This window comes from Cavia porcellus, unplaced genomic scaffold (assembly GCF_034190915.1).
Source record: "Cavia porcellus strain 051 isolate PalLab524CR breed Dunkin Hartley unplaced genomic scaffold, mCavPor4.1 scaffold_12, whole genome shotgun sequence".
NCBI lineage: Eukaryota > Metazoa > Chordata > Mammalia > Rodentia > Caviidae > Cavia > Cavia porcellus.
In genome coordinates this window covers 9,864,641-9,888,394 of record NW_026947495.1, presented here as the reverse complement: position 1 = coordinate 9,888,394, position 23,754 = coordinate 9,864,641, and positions in this window count along the sequence as shown.

Below are 23,754 nucleotides of genomic sequence, written 5' to 3'. Positions count from 1 at the left end.
GAGCCTTTGCACTGAGCTACATCTCCAACCAACTCTTTATTTTGAGACAGTGTCTCACTAAGCTAAGTTTCTCTGGCTGGCTTTCAACTGTTACCAGCTACTTAGTTTCCTCTGTTTAGGTTCATTTGCTGACCACTGACCAATTAAAAGGAGTCATTTATTTCATTTAAAAAAAGAAAGAAAAAGGATTTATTCAATGCTAACTGTGAGGAGATGGAGCAATCTGTTTGCCTCAAGTCACCAATTTACCACGTGCAGGTGTGTAAGGCCTTTGATAGTAAGGAATAAAGAAAGGAAAATGCTTTAGGCTTCCTCCTGCCAGTGTCTGTGTATTCTGCCCACTCACCTAGGCTGAGGAGAGATGGAGAAATCTGTTTCCATCCTAGGCCTGAGAAATTTTGGAGAAGTCATTTGTCTCTAATAGAAAGTAATTTCATCTTTAAAGTTCCATTTAGAGGTGCCAGTTAAAGAGCTTTCAGGGCTCCTGTTTCAGGCCCTAGAGTGCTGGGATTACAGGCATGTGCCACTATGCCTAGTTCTTCCACACTTTAAAGGTTCTTCACTGAGCCTGAAAATAAAATTGACAGAGACAGATTAACAGGAGAAAATCATAATTAACAAAATTATTTTAAGTTTTTTGCACAACATGCAATCTTCCTAAGAAAATAAGTACCTGAAGAATCAGGGCACAGTTTGTATTACGCTGTTTGATGAAAATGGATAATGGAGGCAAAACATGATTGGGAAAAGGGATATAATTTCATGGTAACAAGTGGAGAGGTATTCAGCAATGCCTACTAGTTCGGATTATTTTCTGTGTCCCTGTATGACATTCCTCCTTCAGCGTATAAGGCACGACACCAGCCACATGAGGGTCTTAGGGGAGAAGAGAGGATGATGTCATACTTTGGGGTGTTGTAGTCTGTGCCCACAGCTCTGACTGCCCTTGTTCTCAGCTCCTCATAACAGCTCCTCCCTCCCTGATCTCATCACTGAGACTCCTCCCATAAGCTCCCCAGCTACTCTCTGACCTGCCTCTGGTTTTCAGAATCCAGATGGCACATCTTTCACTCACTGCTGTTGAATTTTAGGGTTTCTATTTGAAGTTCTCTGTGTCACTTGAAATCTTGATTCTATTGCCAATCACATTATCCACTCAAATTCTGATGTTTCTGTGCCTTATATGGAAAAACTGGAAACAATCTCACAGATTACTGTCCATAATAACATCATGGTGACACTGTACTTACCATCAACATAACTTAATTATTCCAGGAAACTTTTGCCCAGGACATAAAAGTTACAATTAATTTTGTTGTTTGTTCCATGTCTTTGTTACTTTCTCATCACTGAGAGATAGTACATCCACAATTTAAAGGAAATAAGGTTGATTTTGGCTCACTGGTTGAAGAGGTTTCAGTCTATAGTTGGTTGGCTCCATGGCAAAGCAGCATGACAGAAGAGAATTGCTCATGCCATGGCAGGCAGGACACAGACTGAGATCAAGAAAGGGAGGAGTGATATAGAGCCTTCCAGGCCACATACACAGTGATCACCTCCTCCAATTGAGCCTCAGCTTCCAACGTCTTATTTAGCTATAAATTCATCAGAGAACTAATCACTGATGAGTATCATACCTCAATGACCCACGCCTCCACCTATAAGCATATAAGGGTTTGGGGGGACATCTAGATATAAACCATAACATTTATGAACTGCCTAAAAGATTCATCAGTCCTTCAAAAGAAATAGCAAGTTACAATTTATAACCCAATAGTCTTTGAATGCTTTGCCCTAAATCCTTTCCTTTCAATACCCATCAGCCTTAATTTACTGTATCATTTTTTATTTTATAAAAATATAAAGCAAAATTTTGTAATAAAATAATAATTACTATACTTTATATTATTATCTTCAAAGTAGTTACTCAGAGTACAAGACATAAACCAAAAAAATTCTTAGAAAAAAGAAACATAATAGCACAGACCTTCTTTTCAGTGAACTAAGATAAACTACTCATATAAATGAAACAAATTAGCATATATATTGAAATCTTTTGAAACAATGCAATTTGGAGAATTATTTGCACTTCTCCCTACTTCCCACTTCTCCCTACTTTATCTCTTCTGTTTTGCATACATATATATAGTGTTTCTCATGTAAGAGAACGTCTGATATTTGAGCTTCTCTCTCTGACTTATTTCACCTAATTTTATGCTTTCAAGTCATATCTATTTACTTATAAATGCCTGAAGTTTATATTTTCTTATGGTAGCATAGTAGTCCATTAAAACTGAGATACCATTTTATGTAAGAAAAAAATGCTATTGTCAAAAATAAAATCTAGGGTCAAAGGTATAGCTCAGCAGCACAAGTACCTGCCGAGCAAGCATGAGATCATGAGTTTGATCCCTAGTACAAAAAAAATCCCATAATAACAATACTGGTGAAAAAAAGAAACCTATTACATTGTTGATGGGAATACAACCACTAGAAATCAGTGTAGAGATTCCCCCCCCCAAAAAAAAAACTAAAAAGAGAAACTCCATTTGACATAGCTACCCCCTTCTAGGCATCTTCCTAAAAAAATTAAAATCATCATATTGCAGGGATACATGCATACCCATGTTGGCAGCAGCACAAGTTATAAGAGCTAGCTCTTTTAAACAATATATATGTCCTTCAACAGATTAACGGACAATGAAAATCTGGCATTTATAAATTAGTGTATCATGATCCTCACCCAAAATGAATCTCGGATCTGAATAAAAGATAAACCTTAAGCCAAACTTCAAAATCTCAGTAAGATCCCAACTTTGCCCTTCTTACTCTGAGGCACTAAGTATCCAAGTAGTGCTTTTCTTTATGACAGAAAGCAATAAACTCATTTCTCTTACAAAAAATGTATCTTGGTGACATCTAAAAGAGTTGTTATTCAACAGTAGAATAGACAAAGTAATTCCCATTTTTATAGCTTCTGTTTAGGTGTCCCCCCAAAGCCACATGTTGTCATAGGTGAGGTTTTTTCAGAGTTGGCCAGATGTAGAGTGTGTAACAATGGCACTGATACAGTGCGATGCTAGAATCAGGGGCCCTAGGATTAAGGATGTGAGTGCTGCCTGCCCTAAGCAGCCTAGATAAGACATAAGGCATACAAGAGCTTTGGTCATCCTTGTTGCTTTACTACTTTCTACTGGACATGAATAGTTTCTCCTCCGCAACGCCTATATGCCATGTCATCCTGCCTTGGAACTGGCCAATTATGGACAGAAACCTCCTCCTTTACTTTTGGGTGTTGAGTATTTTGTCTCAGCAATGACAGAAAGTAGCTAAGACAGAATTTGGTAGCAGAGAGGTAAATTGTTGCCATGACTGTATCTGACCTTTGTGGTTTATGAGCCTTTGGAGTTGGCTTGTGGGAAGAGGACGCATTAGGAAAGGTTTCAAGATGCTGGCTGAAAAAGCAGAGCTGGAATGACTGAGGCTGTACTTGATAGAAGATTCTGGTCAGAGACCAGAGTGCTCATAGAAATTCTGCTGGTGAAGGCCAAGCTCAGGAGGTTTCTGCTGGAAAAGAGGACTATATTAACTCTTGGATTCCAGATTATGTGTTATGCCTGAGCAGAAAGTTTGTCTGCATTTTCCTCATATCCAGAGACTTGGCCTGAGATTGAGATTAAGGACAATGGACTATTCAACCTTGCATAAAAAATTTCTAGGCAGTCTAGTGTTGGAGCAGTATCATGGCTAATGTTAGGATTTAGCCAGATTTATACTGAGAATCAAGAGTAAAGGGTATAGCAGAATGATTTTAAAACATTTTAAGCTCCAGGAAAGTTGTGCCTTGTGAAGATGGAACAGAGGAGAAATTGGTTGCTGAAAAGAGTATCAAGAAACAGTCAATTATTTCAGAAGAAGACAACAGAAAAGATGGCATCACAAGAAGTTGCAGGACTCCACCTTTTGCATGTTGCAAAAAATGAAAGATTGCTTTGAGAAGAGACCTCCAGAGCACCATTTTTCAGAATGGTAGCAGCTTAGGGAAGTTTTTCCTCAGGATTTATTACATGAGCACTGGACCTATAGGCAAGAGAGAAAAGCTTGGCTACTGTCCCAGCTGGCAGCAGAACTGGCATCATTCCTGTGGTTCTGGTTTTAGGTGCATGTAAAATGCAAGAGTTGTGGAATAAGGAAGGCTTCTACCACAGTTTGAGGTCTTAAAGGACAGGCAATGTGCCCCTCAGAGGGCAGTGTGTGAAGCTGTGAAGTCAAAGGTGCAGTGGAGAAGCCAGGAGTATGGATGGTCTGAGGAAAAGTGCAAGGAGGGAGCAAATCTGGCCCCAGAGAGAAGCCACAGGAGCTACAACCATCAGCAGTGCTGCAGAGGTGAAGCCACCCAAGCACTTTGGAGTTCACAACTTGTCATAGATTGCTGGAGATGCTGGAAGCAGAACTGTGGGGTTTAATGTTTGCCATGCTGGATTTTGGTCTTGCTTTGTTCTCATTTATTTTGTAGCTTACATTTATCTTATGCCATTAAGTGTTGGAAATGTTTAACTTTCTTTTCATTTGTACAGTGGCTTGCAGCGAAGAGTTCACCTTGAATCTCAGAGGACACTCTGGTCTTGAACTTTTCAGTAGTGCTGAAACTATTAGGATTTTGACACTTCTTGGAAATGGACTAAATGCCCATTGCATGAAAGGATATGCATGAGTCTTTGGAGGGCCAGAGGTGCAATGTAATGCCTTGCATTTAAATATCTTCTCAAAGTTTCATCTGCTTTAGGTGGGGTTTATTCAGAGGTGGCTGAATCTAGAGTGTGTCATGATGGAATTGATATGGTGCAAGAGCACTGGGATTAAGGATACGTGTGCTACTGGTCCTAAGCAGCCTGGATAAGATATGAAGGACAAAAAGAACTGTGGTCATCCCTTGTTGCTTTGTTACCTTCTGCCCATTGTGAATGGTTTCTCCTCTGTAATACCTGTCTCACATGTCACCCTACCTTGGAGCCAGCCAATTATGGACTGCAACATGTACACATTTAGCTAAATAAACCTTTTCTTCCTTAACTTATAAGTGTTGGATATTTTGTCTCAGCAACAAGAAAAGTAACTAAGACACCCAGCTAGTGGGATTATTGGGAGAATTTTTTTTATTTTTACTTTTGAGATCTTGTGTTGCCCATGCTTACCTTGAATTTGTAATCCCTCTACTTCAACCTCTTGAGTAGCTAGTGCATGAGAACATGAAAACCTCTCCCAGGTCCCCATCACCCATGGTAACATATTGGCCATCAAAGATTCATGCCTACACTTCCATAAAGATTGAGTCACAGCTGAAGAGCTAGCTCCCCACTAGGACTGCACTACCCAGACTCCACCCATCTGCAGGGGCATGTCACTTGTTCTCACTAATAGAATGAGACTGGCAGTGATGGGGATCACATCCAACATGAACTGCTTAAAAGGGTCTTCCTTCTTCACTCTTTCTCCTCCTGCCAGACACATGCAGGTTAGTGTGATGGATTCATCTCATCCCAACCCAGGAAAGCTGTGACTGATACCAAAATCATATATCCTTGAGAGGTAGACACACACATCCTCCCCATCAGCACCCAAGTGAGCCACCAAAGATTGAGCTTTTCTGGCTTCAATAGTTGTAAGGCATGATTTTCCAGGTGTACCAGGAGGTCTTCATGTGCTGTGTCCTCTGGGACCTCTCTGCCTGCATGTCCTGCCCCACACAAACACTCCTGAGTTACCACCTCCCCTACAACCTGCCTCTAGGAAGAGTGGTAGCATCCACACACAGAAATGCTGGGGAGCCTCTGCCTCTCCACTGGAACCCATTCTGTGACCTACTATGTCAACCAGCCATCCCCCCAGGTTGAGTGACTCCTGTCCCACCTCTACTTATCCACAAGACAACCCCTCTAAAGGAGGTGCCTACCCCTCTGAAGTCTTGTTGTATATAACTATGAGGTTACATACACCCCCACATGGTAACGCCCTGACAACTGTCACCACACAGATTCCATTTTAAACACCCAGTGCACCAAGGATCAGTGGGAGCTACACCAAGGAGGCTCAGCCAAATTGGCTAAGGACATAAAAGCAAAAACCTTTAGGTTCCACTTAACCAGGAACATCACCAGCTCCTATCAGAGGGAGGAAGGATTCAGTAAATTTCAAAGTGTTATATCACAGTGTGTCTAGTTCGTAATATATAATTATGCCCACACTAACTGTACAGGGAACTCGGCTTTTCCCTCTCAGTGAATCCCTTTACTGTCGTATCTTAAAGTACAGACTTTTTCAAGGTTTCCCAAGGTCCTACAGAGAGCACTGAGGGTACATCCACCCACTCATACTGTTAGGAATCTGATACCCCCACCGACAGACAGCTGTGCGAGGGCCCATAAATGAAAATGACTCCTTCACTTTTTCTTCCTAACTTTATTGGTTTGTTCTCCACCACCACTGCATAAATAACATACACTTTCTCTAAAACGAAAAGGACCAATGGCACAGAAAAGCAGGGGAGGTTTCGTTTCCTCCACAGCAACTATCCTGACATTTATCTGTCTGCAGGTTTGATGCTTATTGGGTTGATTGTGCTTAGGTTTACATAAATGAAGACTGTTGCTGGAGCAGTGAGGCCACTCACTAGATCTGTGACCTGAATTTCCTTATCAAAAAGTGAATTAAGAATGTAGTGTCTGTCTCACGGGGCTGCTGAGAGTACCGATGAGTACCCTAGAGGCAAGTGTTTTACCCCCTCTTGCATTTGCATTTGTCATTTAAATGCAGTATCTTCTGTCATGCACGAACTCCTCTGTACTCTCCAGCCCATACCATAGAGTGCATACATTGTTCTGTCATGTAAAAATCAGGTAGAGGCCAGTGCTAGGAGCCAGAGCACCCCGCCTTTTGCATCAGAAACCCTTGACCCTCATCATACCACCAGGCCTCCTGGTTACGGATGTTGGCCAAGCTCATCCCTGGAGAACAAACCATCCCCCTGAAGAACCCCAACCTGCAACTGCACCTACCCCAGCTTCTGCCACAGTCCACTTTGGACCCTGTGATTTAGGACCAATGCAGGAACAACATAGCAACCAGCTCCCTCAGGCAAATGGGACTTCACTGACTGTGGCCACCACGGGGCCCTATGCATCTTGAGACTAGGGAAAGAGCACGCTTCATCTCCCAACTGTGTTTCAATTTTCCTCCTATAAAATGGAACCACTGCTTTAAAAGTTCTTGAGTGTCCCCTCTGCCTTGACATTCTGCCTACTGGGACTGTTATGGAGATGTAGGTCTCGCTTTAGACTTCTAGGGCCTGCTTTGACCTTCCTAAACTGGGCTGTTTCCAGCCTGTCTGCCCCTCCACCCAAGTGTGCCCACCATCTGTCCTGATCCTCCCCTCCTTGATCTTAACATCACACAAAGTCACCCAGCACTGGCAGTGGCAGGCCAAACATCCTGTTCTTAAGACAGACATGTAGTCTGAAGCACTTACTTGTTCAGATCCTAAAAAGGTATAGGCACCACAGAAGCCAAGGCGCCATTTTCACTGTGTCACAGGTTTTATCTCTATGATTAGTCTATAAAAGAGATGTAGGTGTCAGGAGAATCACTTGAAATCTGGCCCCAGGAACTCTGTAATATGTTTGCAGACCCATGCGTCAGGTGGCCTGGCAGCTCCTATGCTTAGTCCGTAACCCTGAAGAGGTCTCAGGTCAGGTGTTAACTTCTAGCAAAACGTAAAAAGGTTTGCATCCCACCAGTCAGCCTCAGCCCCTGCAGGGTTAAGCAGTTTTGGTACCCAGTGCATTGGCACGATTAACAGAATGGATTCCACAGTTTAGCAAGTGTGCACATTTGTACTACAGAGTGTTTTCACATGCTAGAAGCTTGGATTCCAGTGTGGCAATGTTAAAGCTGTAGAATTCTTTTTTTAATTTTAGGTCTCGTTTTGTACTTTAAAAACAACCAAAAAAGGATAAAAACAGTAACAAATTTCAAAAAGAAATAAAAATTAATACTAGTTACTATATTGTATATCTTGAAAGCAGTTGTTACAAGACCTAGGCATAAAAAATGATCAGTCAGACACGGAAAGCACAAACTGTTCTTTTTGATGAACAGAAGTTAGCAGCATAGTTATCCATCTCATATATATTTACATACATGCATATGTATACTTTTCCCTTTATCTTTTCTCCTTTCCCTTAGCCCAGTTGTTCTTTCTTATTGAGCACTGTCTTTCACTTTTGTTTTCACAATACTTGCTGTACATTTTGAATATTATTTATTTTGTTTTGTACTACGGAGGCAATACACATGTGAGTCTGACTCATTTCATTTATGAGTATAATTTCTAGTTGCATCCATTTACCTATAAAAGCCTCATGTTTATACCACTTCATAGCTGAGTAATATCATGTTGTATAAAAATACCATATCTTTTCTATCCATTCTATGGTCAGTAGACATTTGGGTGGTTTCCAGGATTGGGCTATTACGAATTGTGATGCTATCAGCATGGCTGCACATATATCACAGTGGTATAATGTTTTCCGTTCTTCTGGGAAAATATCCAGAAGGGAATAGCTGGATTGAATGGGGCTCTGATCCTAGTTTCTTGAGGAACCTTGACACTGATTTCCACAATGGTTGTATCAGTCTACACTCCCATCAAGAGTGGGGAAGAGTTTGTTTTTCCTCTCAGACCCACTAACATTTGGTTGATTTCTTGATAATAGCCATTCTTTATGTAGTAGGATGGAATCTCAGTGTTTAACTTGCGTTTCTCAAATGACCAGTGATATTGAACATATCTTTATATATTTAGTCTCATCTGAGAAGTGTGTGTTCATCTCAGTTGCCCATTTTTGGACTGGGCCTTTAAATTTGGGGAGGCCTGATGTTTTTCAATTTTTTATATGTTCTGGATAAAAGTCCTTTGTCTGAGGACAGTTGAATTACATTCTTTCTCTGTGGGTTTTCTTTTCACTCTGTTGTTGATTCCTTTTGATGTGCAAAAACTTTTTAATAAGATGAGATCCCAGTTGTTGATTCTTTGAAGTACTTCCCATGTGGTTAGCATTTCGTTCATGAACTCTTTGCCTAACCCTATGTCTTCAAGATTTCTACCTACCTTGTCTTCCAGAATATTTAGTGTTTCTGTTTTAATATTTAGATCTTTGATCCATTTTGACTTTAGTTTAGTGCATGCTGATAGACATGTTTCTAGTTTTACTCTTTGGCATGTGGAAAGCCAATTTTTCCAACACCATTTATTAAAGAGGGTATCTTTCTTCCAGTGAATACGTTTGGCATCTTTGTCAAAGAAAAGGTGACTGTCTTTGTAGTTGTGTCTGCATCATCTAATCTGTTTTGCTGGCCCCAGTTCTTTTTTTTTTTCCAATACCATGCTGATTTTATCATAATAGCTTTGTAGTATAATTTCAGGTCAGGGATTGTGATACCTTCTGCCTTGCCTTTGTTACCCAGGATTGCTTTTGCTATTCTAGATCTCTTCTGTTTCCAAATGAATTTCAGGAACATTTTTGTTACATCTGTGAAATATGATAATGGTATTTTGATCAAGATTGTATTCAATCTGGGAGTATTGTCATTTTCACAATTTTAGTTTTTCCTATCCAAGAGCAAGGAATAACTTTCTATTTTCTAATATCTCCTTTAATCTCCTTTTTCTGAGTGCTATGTTTCTCAATGTAAAGATACTTTACATCCTTGGTTAGATTGATTCCTAAGTATTTCATTTTTTTTTTGATGCTATTATGAAAAGTGCTAGTGCCATAATTTCTCTCTCAGTGAATTTGTTTCTTTTCTTGTGTACAAGAATCCTATTGATTTTTGATTGTTGACTTTGTGTCCAGCTATGTTGCTGAGTTTGCTTACTAACTCTAGTGGACTTTTGGTGGAAAATCTGCAATCTTCTTTATAGAGTGTCATGTCATCTGCAAATAAGGGTAATTTAACTGCATCCTTTCCTATCTTTATTCCTTTTAATTCTGTCTCTTGTCTAATTGCTCTGGCTAATATTTCCAAAACTCTATTGAATAGGAATGGTGATAGTTGACACCCTTGTCTTGTTTCTAATTTTAGAGTGAAAGCTTTAAGTTTTTATCCATTTAGTAAAATATTGGCTGTGGGTTTGTTATAGATGGCTCTTATCACACTGAAGTAGACACCAGACCATCTATTCTGATTTTTCATAGGGTTTTTATCATGAATAGTTGTTGGACTTTATCAAAAGTTTTTTCTGCATTTATTGAGATGATCATGTGATTTTTGTGTGTGAGTTTGGCTCTGCTGATGTGGTGTGTTACATTTATTGATTTGTGTATGTTGAATCATTTTTGTATTCCTGGGATGAATTCAACTTGGCAATGGGGTATAATCTTGATGATTTGCTGCATTCTGTTTGCTAGTATTTTATTGATAATTTTTGCATTTATGGCCATTAAGGAGATTGGCCTATAGTTCCCCGTTTTGGTTGTGTCTCTCTCTGGTTTTGGTATCAGAGTAATACTTGCTTCCAAGAATGAATTAGAGGGGCTGGGGATTTAGCTCAGTGGCATAAGCGCCAGCCTTGCAAGCAGGCAGTCCCAAGTTCGATCCCTAGTACCAATAAAAATGAGAAAGACCAAAAAAAAAAAAAAGAATGAATTAGAGAGAATTGCTTCCCTTTCAATTTTGTTAAAGAGTTTGAGGAGTATTGATGTTAAATCTTCTTTAAATTTCTTGTAGAATTCAGCTGTGAATCCTAAGGACCTGAGTTTTTCTTTGTTGATAAGTTTTTTTAATTTTTCTTTGTTTCAGTAACTGATATTTGATTACTCAAAATTTTTATATCTTCTTGATTCAATTTTGGTAATTCATATAGCTATAGGAATGTGTCCATTCCTTATGTGTGTTCTAGCCTACATGAGTAAAGACTTTTGAAGTAGGTTTGATGATCTTCTGAATTTCCACAGGATCTGTAGTAATTTCACCTTTTTCATTCCTCATTGTGTGAATTTGAGGTTTTCCTTTTCTTGATAAGGTTTGCTAGGGGATTTGCCAATTTTTTTTATTCTTTCAAAGAATCAACTCTTTGATTCATTAATTCTTTGCATTGTTATCTTAGTCTCAATAGCATTAATTTCTGCTCTGATCTTTATAATTTCCTCCTTCTATGAGTTTTGGTCTTGACTTGCTCTCCTTTTTCTAGAAACTTGAAGTGCATCATTATGTTATCTGAGCTCATTCTGTTTTCCTGATGTGAGAATTCATTGCCATCTATTTTCCTCTTAGGACCACTTTCACTGTGTCCCACAGGTTCCAGTATGCTATATGTACATTTTTAATTAACTATAGATAATGTCGAATTTCTTCTTTAATTTTATCTGTGACCCATTCAAGAGAATGTTATTTATTATCTGTGTTGGTGGGATTTTTGCAACTTCCTTTAACATTAATTTTCAATTTCAGTGCACTATGGTTAGATAACATGCATGAGATAATTTCAGCTCCTTTGCATTTAGTTAAGCATGCTCTATGGACTAATATATGGTCTACCTTAGAGAATTCCCACGTGCAGCTGAGAAGAATGTGTATTCTGAGGTTACTGGGTGGAAGTCTGTGAACATCTAGTAAGTTCATTTGTTTACAGCTTTATTTCAGTTCTGTTATTTCTCTGCTGGCTTCTTGTCTAGTTGATCTATCTCTTTGTGACAATGTGATATTAAGGTCTCCTGTTACAGTTGTGTTACTGAATATTTGATTTTTCATGTCGATTAGTATTTGTTTTGTATAGTAGATTATGCTCATATTTGGTGCATATACATTTATGATTATTATCTCTTCCTCTTGAATTTTTCCTCTAATGAGTATATAGTGATCTTCTTTATTTCTTTTGATCATTTTTTTTGTTTTAAGTTCACATTGTCTGCAAACAAAATGGCTGACCTCTGCTTTCTCCTGGATTCCTGGCAGGTGGAATATTGTTTTCCATCCTTTGATTTTCAGACTATGAGTTTCTTTTTGAGTTAGATGTGTTTCTTGTACACAGCATATTGTTGGATCCTATTTCTTGATCAATTGTGACAATCTACTTTTTTACATATAAAAGGGCCTTTATTATGGGTATGGGAGGATTGTAGAGGAGTGCAAGATCCTCTCAAAGGAGACAAAGACAGGGAGTTGCTTTTATGGGATTGGGATCATGGTAGAGACTATGTGAGTACATAAGTCATCATGTTGGGAGAGGACTGGAGAACTTTTTGACACAGGGGATGGATACTACCTGAATGGACAGTGTCAGGAGGAGGGTTGGAGAATCTTTGTTGAATGCACAAAAGGGAGACAGAAATTTTATTGTTTTGGGACCAGATGATGAGCACAGGAGTCAGTGTAGGAGGGATATGCTGTTGTTTTAAGAGTCAGTGCCATGATGACTGGCACCATTTAGAACCTGGCAGAGACCCATATCAGCAGAACCTGTAATTCCTGTCTTGGTATTATGGGCTGATGATTCTTTTAGGCTGGTTCCTGCTGATAAAGGATGTTCTAGTTTGGGACAATGAGTTGGGCTCATGTAGAAGCTGGTGTCAGGGATCTTTGCCAGGACAAGGAGTTTTCTGGTAGTGGAACACACAACCTGGATTGAAGAAATCTTGAAAAAATTTAAATAGATGAGGAGCTATAAGCAAATCAATAACAAGTAGTATGAGGGGGTCCTACCCTGGGGAGAAGATAAGGAGCCCAGCGTCCTATGGAAGAACATATGGGAAAATGTCGGTAAGAAGCCTCCTTTAGGATGGAGAGTGGTAACGTGCCTAGAGGTAGTATATTTGTGGATTTTTGCCTTATCCATTATGATATTTGATTAATTAATAAAATACCAGCATTTTTTTCTAGCATGGTGCCCTTTTATATCTAACTTATCATAATTTTTATATATCTTTTAACCCTCTTTTCTGCTGAATGTTTAAAACAAAGTTAAATTAAGACCTGTACTAATTCACATTAACCTCTTGCTACCTATCAAAGTCAGTTAAGTCTCCTCAGGATTTGTCTTGGAATCATGTATAGAGCCACTTGGTTCTTGACAGTGTCAACCACAAGGATGAGTCATGGCCATTGCTTGACCAAGTTGTTTTGTGTAAAAGCTTGGTGATTCTCCTTAGGCACACTACGTGTGATAGATTACTTTCCTCTGTGGTCCCTTAGTCTCCTTGATCAGAAGACCGAGGACTCACAGGGTTATAGGATGTTGCTACAGAGGTTCTCTTACATCCTGAGTCCTCACTGGCCTCAGTGGGCTACAGACAAACTGTTGGTTGCCTTCCTAGCCCATTTATCTTCTTAGTTTTTGTTTTCTGAATCTCAGTTGCTGAGCACCCAGAAGAGAAGATTGATAACATTATAATGTAATAAGGCAGTAAGCATAACATTATTAATTTATCTGAATATCAAGCACCTTAGAGCATAAAATAGAACCATTTCTTTTAATCAATCATGGATGTCCTGGTACTTAAATCCCTGTAGAATATTAACAGTTACATATTTTATATTAAATTTGAAATTAAAACCATAATATGGTAACATGATAACTATGACATTTTGTAACAACTTGAATTTCCATTTTAACATGAAATATCTCTTTTAGTCAGTCATCACTGTCTAATACATAAAAAGCTTTTATTTGACTTGTTGACCTTTGGTGGGATGTACATCACAAAAGTTTTTGTTAAAGTCAGAGATCAGAATCTAAAACAAAGTCTATCACTATAAACAATCCCTATTTTACATTTCTGAAGACCTGTAAATCTGAATGCATGGATACATTTAATTATAGTTATATGAAAACCTTGATTTTTTAAATTTGGTTTGGTACTAAGAGCATGTTTTATGCAAAAACTTTATTGTATTACTTTTATAAAATTTAACCTTTTGATGATGAGCAATGTAAAACCCAATCAAAACAAGAAAAGTCATGATACATAAACAACAGTATACATTAAATTAATTACCAATTATAGGATTATTTTGATCAGTTGGCAACTCAGGTAGAAGCAGCCTTTTAGATCTATAACCCATATTAAATTTTGAATGAATGAGCCAAAAATGAAAAAGAGCAAAAAATGTTGAATTCAAATAAAAAACAACTGTTTATAGATATGACAAGGAAATATATATAGATGATCTGTACAGATTGAACATAGAAACATGTACAGTTTATTAAACTAATACCTTATAAAATCAGAGTACACTCAAATATATTTGGCAAATTTGAATTATAACTTTTTTACAGTTTTTATATTTGTAAGTATAAATAGACTAGTTAGAACATTTTTGTAGGTCAACTAACAGAGTTTTTGTAACAAAAATCACAAAGCATAAAGCCTTTTGCATCTTTGAAAGCAAAGACAGTTATTAAAGTAAAGATAGCTATTAGGAAGTCATAGGAATTAATCACAAATTGGAGCTCTTTTATGTAGTTGTGGGGGTCTGCTGAGAAAGAGCCCAGGCTGGGGTTGCAAGACTGATGGTGACGACTGGAAGGGGCAAGATCACCACGGTGGGAGAGATCACAAGATGGAGATATGTGGGAAGAGTTGCAAGGTGCTGGCATGTGGGGGAAGCTGCAAGAGAGATGGTGGTGGGTGGAAGGAGCAAGATCTAGTATGGTGTGCTGGTGAAAATCATGGTGACAGTGGAGCAGAGGAGGAGTCAGAAGGGGAAGGAGCAATGAAGAGCGGAGGAGAGCACAGAAATGGAGAAGAGGTGGGAGGAGGGGAAAGATAGAAGAGAAGGAGAATAGGGAGAACTTTGAGAATATGGTGGAGGGAGGCAAGAGCAGAAGGAATATCATCTATAGGGTCAGCAGGGTTGTCAAGTGGGGAATTCAGCAGTGTACAGTGGGCCAGAAATGCTTGGACCACCCCACAATCCTGAATGAGGAAGAGACCTTCCCTGAGAGCAAAAAAGGCCTGGACATAAGGAATCTCCAAACACTTGCCATTTTGGTAGCAGAACTTGTCTAGATCACAGAGGATGGCAGAAGGAAAACTACCCTCCTCTGGCCAGTGGCTGGCATTATTGAGTTTGTATTGAGCTCAAGCTATCTGCAGTAAATTTGGGGGGTTTGGAAGGAATATTTCCCATGGTGATAACTGACATGGATCAGTGTTGGATGGAGGCTAGCAATGGCGAGGGCAGGGACAAGGGGAGCTAAAAAAAAAAGGGTGAGAGAAAGCAGAGAGGTGGCTCATTGGTAGGGGGATCTCAAGCCAAGGGTGACCCCTAGTACTCACCCCACGAATCTGAGTCACAGCACCAACATGTTAGATTTTTTGGCACAACTGAGAGAGAGAAAGAGAGAGACAGAGAGACAGAGACAGAGAGAGAGAGACAGAGACAGAGACAGAGACAGAGACAGAGAGACAGAGAGAGAGAGAGAAAAGCCTTTAATGTGGGCCCAGCAAAGGTGTAGAAAAGTGTAAGATTCCCTCCCAATCTATTTTAATTGATGGATTGAGGCCACTGGCATTGATAGTTATTACTGATACATATTGGCTTACCTTGGTCATGTTGCTTTCCTGTTGTTGGTTCCCTGCTTTTCCCTTTGTTTAATTGCTTAGCCTCCTTGGTGGTTTCTTTCTATTGTTCTTCTGGGAGTTACAGTCATTTTTATCTCTATCTATATTTTACAGTACTCTTTCTAGGGTAGGTTTGATGAATATGATTTTCTTCAGTTGTTCTTTGTCATGGAAGTATCTTATTTCCCCATTATTTTTTTATCGGTACCAGGGATTGAACTCACGACCATGCTCTTGCAAGGCAGGCGCTTCTGTCACTGAGCTAAATCCCCAGCCCCGACATTCCCCATTAATTTTGAAAGAAAGTTTTTCTGGGTACATCAATCTGGGTTGAAAGTTGTTTTCTTTCAGAACTTCAAATACTTCAAGCTCTTCTTGATTGAGAGTTTGTGTTGAGAAGCTGGCCATGATTCTAATGGGCTTTCCTTGTTAGATGATCTATTTCTTTTCCCTGATAGCTTTTAGTATTCTGTTTTTATGTGGAATTGTTGGGCTCTTGATTATTATATGTCTGGGTGTAGATTTATTTTTATTATGGCTATTTGAAGTTCTATGTGCTTCACTTACCTATATATCAGATTCTTTTCCAATGCCTGGAAAGTTTTCTGCTATTACTTCTGAAAGTAGTGTTTTTATATCACTTGCATTGACTTGTATTTTCACTGACACTTATCAATCTTATTTTGATTTTCTTTGCATCATCTTGGAGCTGTTGAATTGTTATTTCATGGCCCCTTGTTATTTTTAAAAGTTCTTTCCTTTGTGCTCACTAGCTGTGATCCTGTTTTCAAAGTCTATATTCAATTTCATTCAAGCATTTTGCCAACTTTCAATGGAATTTTTAATTTCCTGGATATCTCTTTGGGTCTGTTTCATGCATTCTGTTTCTTTCCTATATTATTCGTTCAAGATTTCCATCATTTTTCATGCTCCTGCACTTTCTTATATATGTCTTCTCTAGCTAGGCTGAGTAACTCTTTTGTTAAGGCTGTCATTTCTTTCTTTACCTGATAGATTACTTCTGATCTGATTTCTTCTATAGCCTCATAGATTTGTTTGTTTACTTCATTTGGTATCTTTTCAAAATTTCAGGTGTGTGACTTAACAATGTCCTCTACTTGGTCCAAACGGGCTATGGGTTTATGATTGCATTTTGCTTTTTCATTTTGTTGTTTTCACTTCTTGGTTAATATTTACATCTTTTGAATCCCACTAGTCTTGACTGCCCATCATGTGTGTCTCAGGGTCCTACTGTGTAGCTGACATTTACCCCTAGAGGTGTAACCAGTCACCTGAATTCCTCCAGCAGGGCCAGTTGGATGAGTCCTATATTCTTCCTTGGCTGACTAGCCTAGGAGTATTGATGTGAACCAACCCTAACTATACTGTTACTGTGGCTTCAGACTGTTCCAGGCTTCCAGACCCTTCTGTCCATGGTGTGACCCTACTGTGTCACTGGAGATCTTGCAGGCCATTAAGTTTCCCCTGAGTTGAAGGAGGCCTCACCTGTTCTCTTGCCAGCCCACCCAGGGTTCTATGAATGGCAGAAGGACTCACCCATGCTCTCACCAGCCTGCCAAGGTCCCCCTGGTGAGGGGAGGGTTCACCAAGGCTCCTACTGACTCAATGACATCCTCTGGTTGAAGGGGACTCACTACACTCTCATTGACCTGCTGATGTCCTGTGGATGAGGGAAAGGGTTGCCAAGGTTCCTGCCAGCCCACCAAGATACTACAGGTGGCAGATGTCTTCAGGGAACAAGGGAGTGGTGGCTGAGGTTCCCCTTGGCTGTTGAGGTCATCAGGGAGAGGGAGAGGAGCACTGAGGCTCCAGTCAGCTGCTGAGGTTTTTCAGGTACAGGGGAAGGGTCTGCAGAATCTTTAAAAGGGGGTCCCAGCAGGGCATGGTGACACTCCCAGATACTCTGGGAGGGCGAGGCAGGAAGATCACAAGTCTGAATCCAGCATGAGCAATTTAGAGATTTAGAAAAACTCAGTGTCAAAACAAAATATTTTTAAAGGCCTGAGAATGTAGGTCAGTAAGTAGGCTCTGAGTTCAATACCAAAAAAAAAAAGTGAGGCCCAGTGGAAGATAATTAGGTTGTGGGGTTCCAACTTCAGAAGGAATTAACATAGGAGTAGATTCATTCCTGCAATATCAGATTGTTATAAAAGAGCAAGCCTGTTCCCTCGCAGGTCTCTTGCATATTCTTTCATGTCATCCCTTCTGCACACACTACTCACCATGGACTCACTCTACATCGTTTATGCCCTCATTAGACACCAACCCCATGGTATTCAGACTTTGGTGCCACCAGAATCATGAGTCAGATAAACCTTTTTTTTTCATACATACCGCAACTGTTCTGGCTCGGCAACACAAAATGAACTAAGACATCGGGGTTGCCTCAGTGTGCTGCTTCCTGGGTGAATTTCCCCAGAATATGCCTCAATTTCCTGCAGAGTGATACTGGCCCTGGCCATGCCAGCAGTGCTTCAACTGGACATTCCTGAAGGTCAAGGTCATTGTCCCTGAGGGCATAAACCAATGAGCTTGATCCTACTGTGTTTTTCAGGTTAATGGTGCTTTATTCAAGTATAACTGAATTGAACCCAAATCTTAAATATTCATATACTCATGTACGAATCCAACATTATCCAGACCCAGACTTAGAACATTCCAGTCACCACAGAAAGAGACACTCATACCCTAGAGCCTCTCGCCCTTGCCTGCTGCCTCCAGGCAATTACTATTGTAAGACCTTTTATTCTCTAATTTCAATATATCTATAAACATCATACCATTTGCTACACCTGAACAGTTTAACTTAACAAAAGTTTTGAGATTCATCCATTATTGTATATAGCAGTATCTTTGTTTTCTAATCATGAAACGTGTTCCATTGCTCAACCCTACCATGGCTGTCCCACTTGTTGGCAGAAACTGGATTGTTTCCAGATTGGGGCTGCTGTGGAAAGTCCATGAGCATGTGCTTTTGAAGACAAGACACTCATTTCTCCTAGATAAACATCCAGTATTGGGACTAAAGAGCCAAAGGGTCAATATATGTTTAACATTATCAAAAATGGTCAAATAACTTTTCAAAGTCATTGTGGCATTTTATATCCCCATAATTGGTATGTGAGATTTTTTTACCTGGCCCACATTTTTATTTTAGCCAGAAAAGTGGGTGTATCATGGTATTTCATTATGGAATTGTTTTTGTTATTGTTACTGTTTCATTTTGTTTTATCTGCATTTCTCTTGACTAAAGAAAATGAGCACATTTTATATATTTATTGTCTATCCTAATATCTCCCTCTACAAAGTGCCTGATGAACATTTCCTCATTTTATAAATTGGATTATACAGTTTTTTGTATTATTGATTTTAAGGAGTTTATTATTTGTTTTTCTCTGAATCCTTTGTCAGATATCATATACATGCAATGTTTTCTCTGTGTTACTTGACTTTTCACTTCTTTAATGAGGATTTTGGTGAGCAGACATTATTAATTTTTATGAAATTCAGTCACCAATGTTTCTGTCATTGTTAATACCCTTGTGTTCTGTTTAAGAAATGTTTCATTTCCCCAAGCTCATGAATATGTTCTTCTATGTTTTGTTTCAGAAGCTTTATAGTTTTAGCTGTCACATTTATGTTTCCATTCCTTTCAAATTAATTCCTTTGAAAGTCTTGAGGAAGGAGTTAAGGCCAATTTGGTTTTCCTCATGGATATTCCATTGTTTTATCACCACTTTTTGTAAAAACTATTTCCTTGCTTCTACTGAATTCCTTTGGTGACTGTTGAAAATCAGCTTACTGCGAAATGTAGGCCTGCTTTGCCTTGGTACATTGATCTTACGGAAGGTAGCTAAGAAATGGCCAAAGAGGAAAGGGAAGGCCAACAGTGGAGCCTGCACTCTGAGCTAGATCTGCTTTCCGGGTTAAACTTCGAGCCAGTTACATGATAATCAGTTCTAAATGCAATGAGGGAAAGTAACCAAGTCATACACAGTCAGTGTGCAAGCATGCACCCATTGCTCCTCAGCACTCCACGGCAAAGCCCAACCCTAAATACAGAGGCACTGACTATGTGGTTCTGACACCCCTCATACCTTGGGCTTGGGGCACCATGATAGCTCCTCGAAGGGCCCTAAGAAGTCACAAACTTTCCAACTCAGTGACGAGGTAAGGTCAGTCTGCTCATTAGCAAGAGCAAAACCCCAGACTGACCCCTCAATCTAGGCCCCAAACCTAATACTTAAGACATGCGACACCAAGCCTCCATGGGACTCTCCTGTTCCCACCCTGTGGAGTGTACTCCCTTTTTAAATGTTTGTATCGGTGTATGCGGATGGTACATGGTGATTCCATCCAGCTTGGGGGAAGGTTTGATGCACACACCTATCACTTCTTGCTTCTTGACCTTATTACTCCCCTTCCCCACCCCAGCAGCTCCTCCTTGCCCAGGTCTCCTTCTTCCCACAGAGTCCACCTCTGCACTGTTGGTGAGAGTGTGGACTGGTGCAACCACTGTGAAAGACAGTCTGGAGATTCCTCAAAAAGCTGGGTTTGGAAGTCCCACTTGACCCAGCTGTTCCACTTCTTTTTTTTTTTTTTTTTTTTTTTTTTTTTTGTCTTTTTCCTTTTTATCGGTACCGGGGACCAAACTCACGACTGCCTGCTTTCAAGGCAGGCGCTTATGCCGCTGAGCTAAACCCCCAGCCCCAGCTGTTCCACTTCTAGGCATATTCACAGAAGAACTGAAAACATCATACTACAGTGATATATGTGCACCCATGTTTACAGCAGCACAATTTGTAATAGTCAGATCTTGGAAACAACCTAAATGCCCATCAACTGAGGAATGAATAAAAAATATGTGGTATTTTTACACAGTGGAGTACTACTCAGCTATAAAGAATGATCACACTGAGATATTTATAAGTAAATGGTTTAGCTCAGTGGCCTAAGCGCCTGCTTGACAAACACGAGGTCATGAGTTTGATCCCTGGCACCAAAAAAAAAAAAAAAAACCAAAACACCATTCTTACCAGACAAGGGTAAAATCTTAGTGTTGTTTTCATTTGCATTTATTTAAGTGCCAAATACACAGAGCATTTTTTGATTAATTTATTGGCCATTTTTGTGCTTCCTTTTCTAAAAATTGTATTAATTTCAACTACCAATTTTTGATTGAATGTTATTTTGGAGGGAGTCTATTTTTTTTTAGTTCTTTATATAATATAGCTTTTAGTCTTCTGTCGGATAAGTAAATGGCAATTTTTTCCCCATTTTCACCCCATTGGTTGTTTTCTTTCCTGTGCAGAAGATGTTGAATTTAATATTATCCCATTTGGTGAATTTTGATATTATTCTTTGTGCAATAGGAGTCTATTCAAAAAGTCCTTATCTGTGCCTATGTTTTCAAGAGTTTTTCCTGGTTTATCTTCTAGCAGATTATTTCTATTTAAATACTTAAGACTTTGACTCATTTTTATTTTATTTTAGAGCATAGTAAGAATTGGTCTAGGTGCAGTCTTTTGCATGTGCATGGCCAGCTTTCCTGGTGCCATTTGTTAAAGAGTCTGTCTTTCCTCCAGCATTTGTCTTTGGCCTCTTTGTCAAAGATCAGATGACTGAAGGCGCTTGGTGTTGTTTCTAAATCCTCTAATCTATTCCATTGGCCAAAAAGTCTGTCTTTGTGCCATTATCACACTGTCTTTCCCTCTGTGACTTTGAATTATAACTTGGATTTTGAGATTGAAATGCTTCCTGCCTTGCTCTCGTTGCCAAGAACTGCTTTTGCTATTCTCTGGGATCTCTCCTGGTTCCATTTAGATTTTAGAATAATTTTTTCTGCTTCTTTAAAAAATTTTAATGGTATTTTGATGGAGATTGGGTTAAATATACATATCTTTTCTATAATATGGCTATTTTGATGATATCAGTTCTGCGTATCCAAGAGCAGGAGATGTGCTCCATTTTCTATTATGGAAACAGAAATATTCTCTATAATCACTTGTTCACCATAAATTTTGCTATTGAAGTCTTTTCCTTCCTGGGTTACATTAATTTCTAGGTATTTAATTTTTTGAAGCTAGTGTGAATGGGATACATGGGATTGATTTCCTGATTCTTTTTTTCATGGGTTTATTATTGGATTTTGGTGCTGGAGTCTCTTTGTGGAAGCAGTTTCTAGGTCTTTCCATCTTGAGCAAAAAAAAAAAAATGAGTCAAGACAAATACACACTGTAGCAAGGTTTTTTAAAAGGTGGGAACAGAAATTGGTTCTACAGAGTGAGTTTGAGCTAAATAAAAGTAGAAAAATAAGTACACCCTACCACTCCAATTATTTAAATACATAAAGATCAAAATTCACATTTCTAGTTAATTTTATAAGATAACAGACAATGTAATTTTATCAAATTTATTCACTACTTTTTGTGCATATGCTATATTTCACAACATTCAATACACAATGCAATGTTATAGTCCAGACAGCAGTACCTAGTCTCTTAGCTGGGTGTGGTGACATACATCTGTCATCCCAGGACTCAGGAGGCTGAGGTAAGAAGATCTCTGTGAGTTCAAGACCAGCCTGGGCTACAAAGTGAGCTAAAGCCCAGCCTGAATTGCACAATGAGACTCTGTCTCAAAAAAAAAAAAAAAAATGTACTTGGTCATTTTCTAAATTCTTTTTACATTATTGTCTTTCTTTGAAAAACACGCTATTGGCCTTTCCTTTTTTTCTGCAGATGATATAATTTCAGGAAAACATATATCCTATAAATGTAACAGTGAAATTGTGAGTGATAGATCTTCCAGTTGGCTCCTTCAGGTGAGTTGGGTTCACTGGCAGGTCTGGGCTCTGCAGTGAATGTGGGTGACTGTCAGTGTCTGTGGGTTATATGAGGGCAGGGCCACCCAAATGCTGGCCCAGGCACGTGCAGTACAGAATTTCTATAAGGAGGGTACAGTATCTGTCAGTGTCTGGGGACCACATAGGATCGATGCCCTACCAGTGGGTACAGAGGAAGCCACTCAGCTGCTTTTCAGCTAGTAGAAAGATAAACAGGCTTCTCATTTGACTTGTGGAAAGTTTTGTTGAATGAACTATGCCAAAGTGGTATCTCCTGGGCTGCAGGAGAGATGACATAGCCTCCTGGTTGGCTTGCAGGGCTGGACTGGAGAGTCCGTTTGAGGCAACTGCTTGGCTGCTTCCCAAGACCCGGGGAGGTCTCAAGACAGGTCCATTCAATTAGCGCCCTGGTGAGGTGGGGCAGAATAGGAGCTGAGTTCTTCGTCATGGACAGTGTAGAGCTGTCCTGGCATCCTCTAACTTTGGCGGAGGGCTCGCTAAGGTCACAGGGTTCTCCGGCGAGAAATACCTCTAGTATCCATAGCATGAATGCGGACTTCCAGGAGCCTTCTGATTTCTCCACCAAGTAAAGTTCTTCTGGATCCAGGATTGATCTTGGGAAATAGAACAGTAGATGCTGTATGCTTACTTTTCTTCCTAGCAGCCCAGCCTGCATCTCCCTGCTTTGTAAGGCTTCTTTTATTTCCTCACTACACACTGGCACTGAACCTCTCTCCAGGGAAATCATCGTGTTTTAGTTGTGAGAAAGGTTGCCAGGCAACCCTAGTCACACACTGTCTCCTGCCCCAGTCCTCCTGATGGTATTGTCAGTGTACTGTTAATCTGAGTACGTATTTTTCTTTTTTCACCTATCAACTATCCTTTAAAAAAATTCAAATAAGTTTTTATATTTATCCAACTATTATAGTTTTTAGGGTTCTTCTTCATTTCTTTTAAATCTGACCTCATGTCTGGGATCTTTTACCTTTAGCCCAAAGACTTTCTTTGTCATTTTCTGAAGCACAATTCTCTTAGCCACAAATTACCTCAGTTTTTGTTTGTCTTTTTAAAAGCCTTCCCCCACAACACTTCATTTTAGAGAACATTTTTACCCAATAAAATATTCTTGGTTTTCAATATTAACATTTCTAAGATGTCATTTCATTTTTTTCTGTTTCCATTGTTCTTGAAGAGAAATCAGCCCTGATTCTTCCTTTATATTACATGGCTGAAATATTAAAAACATACATACCAGTTACTTTTGATATT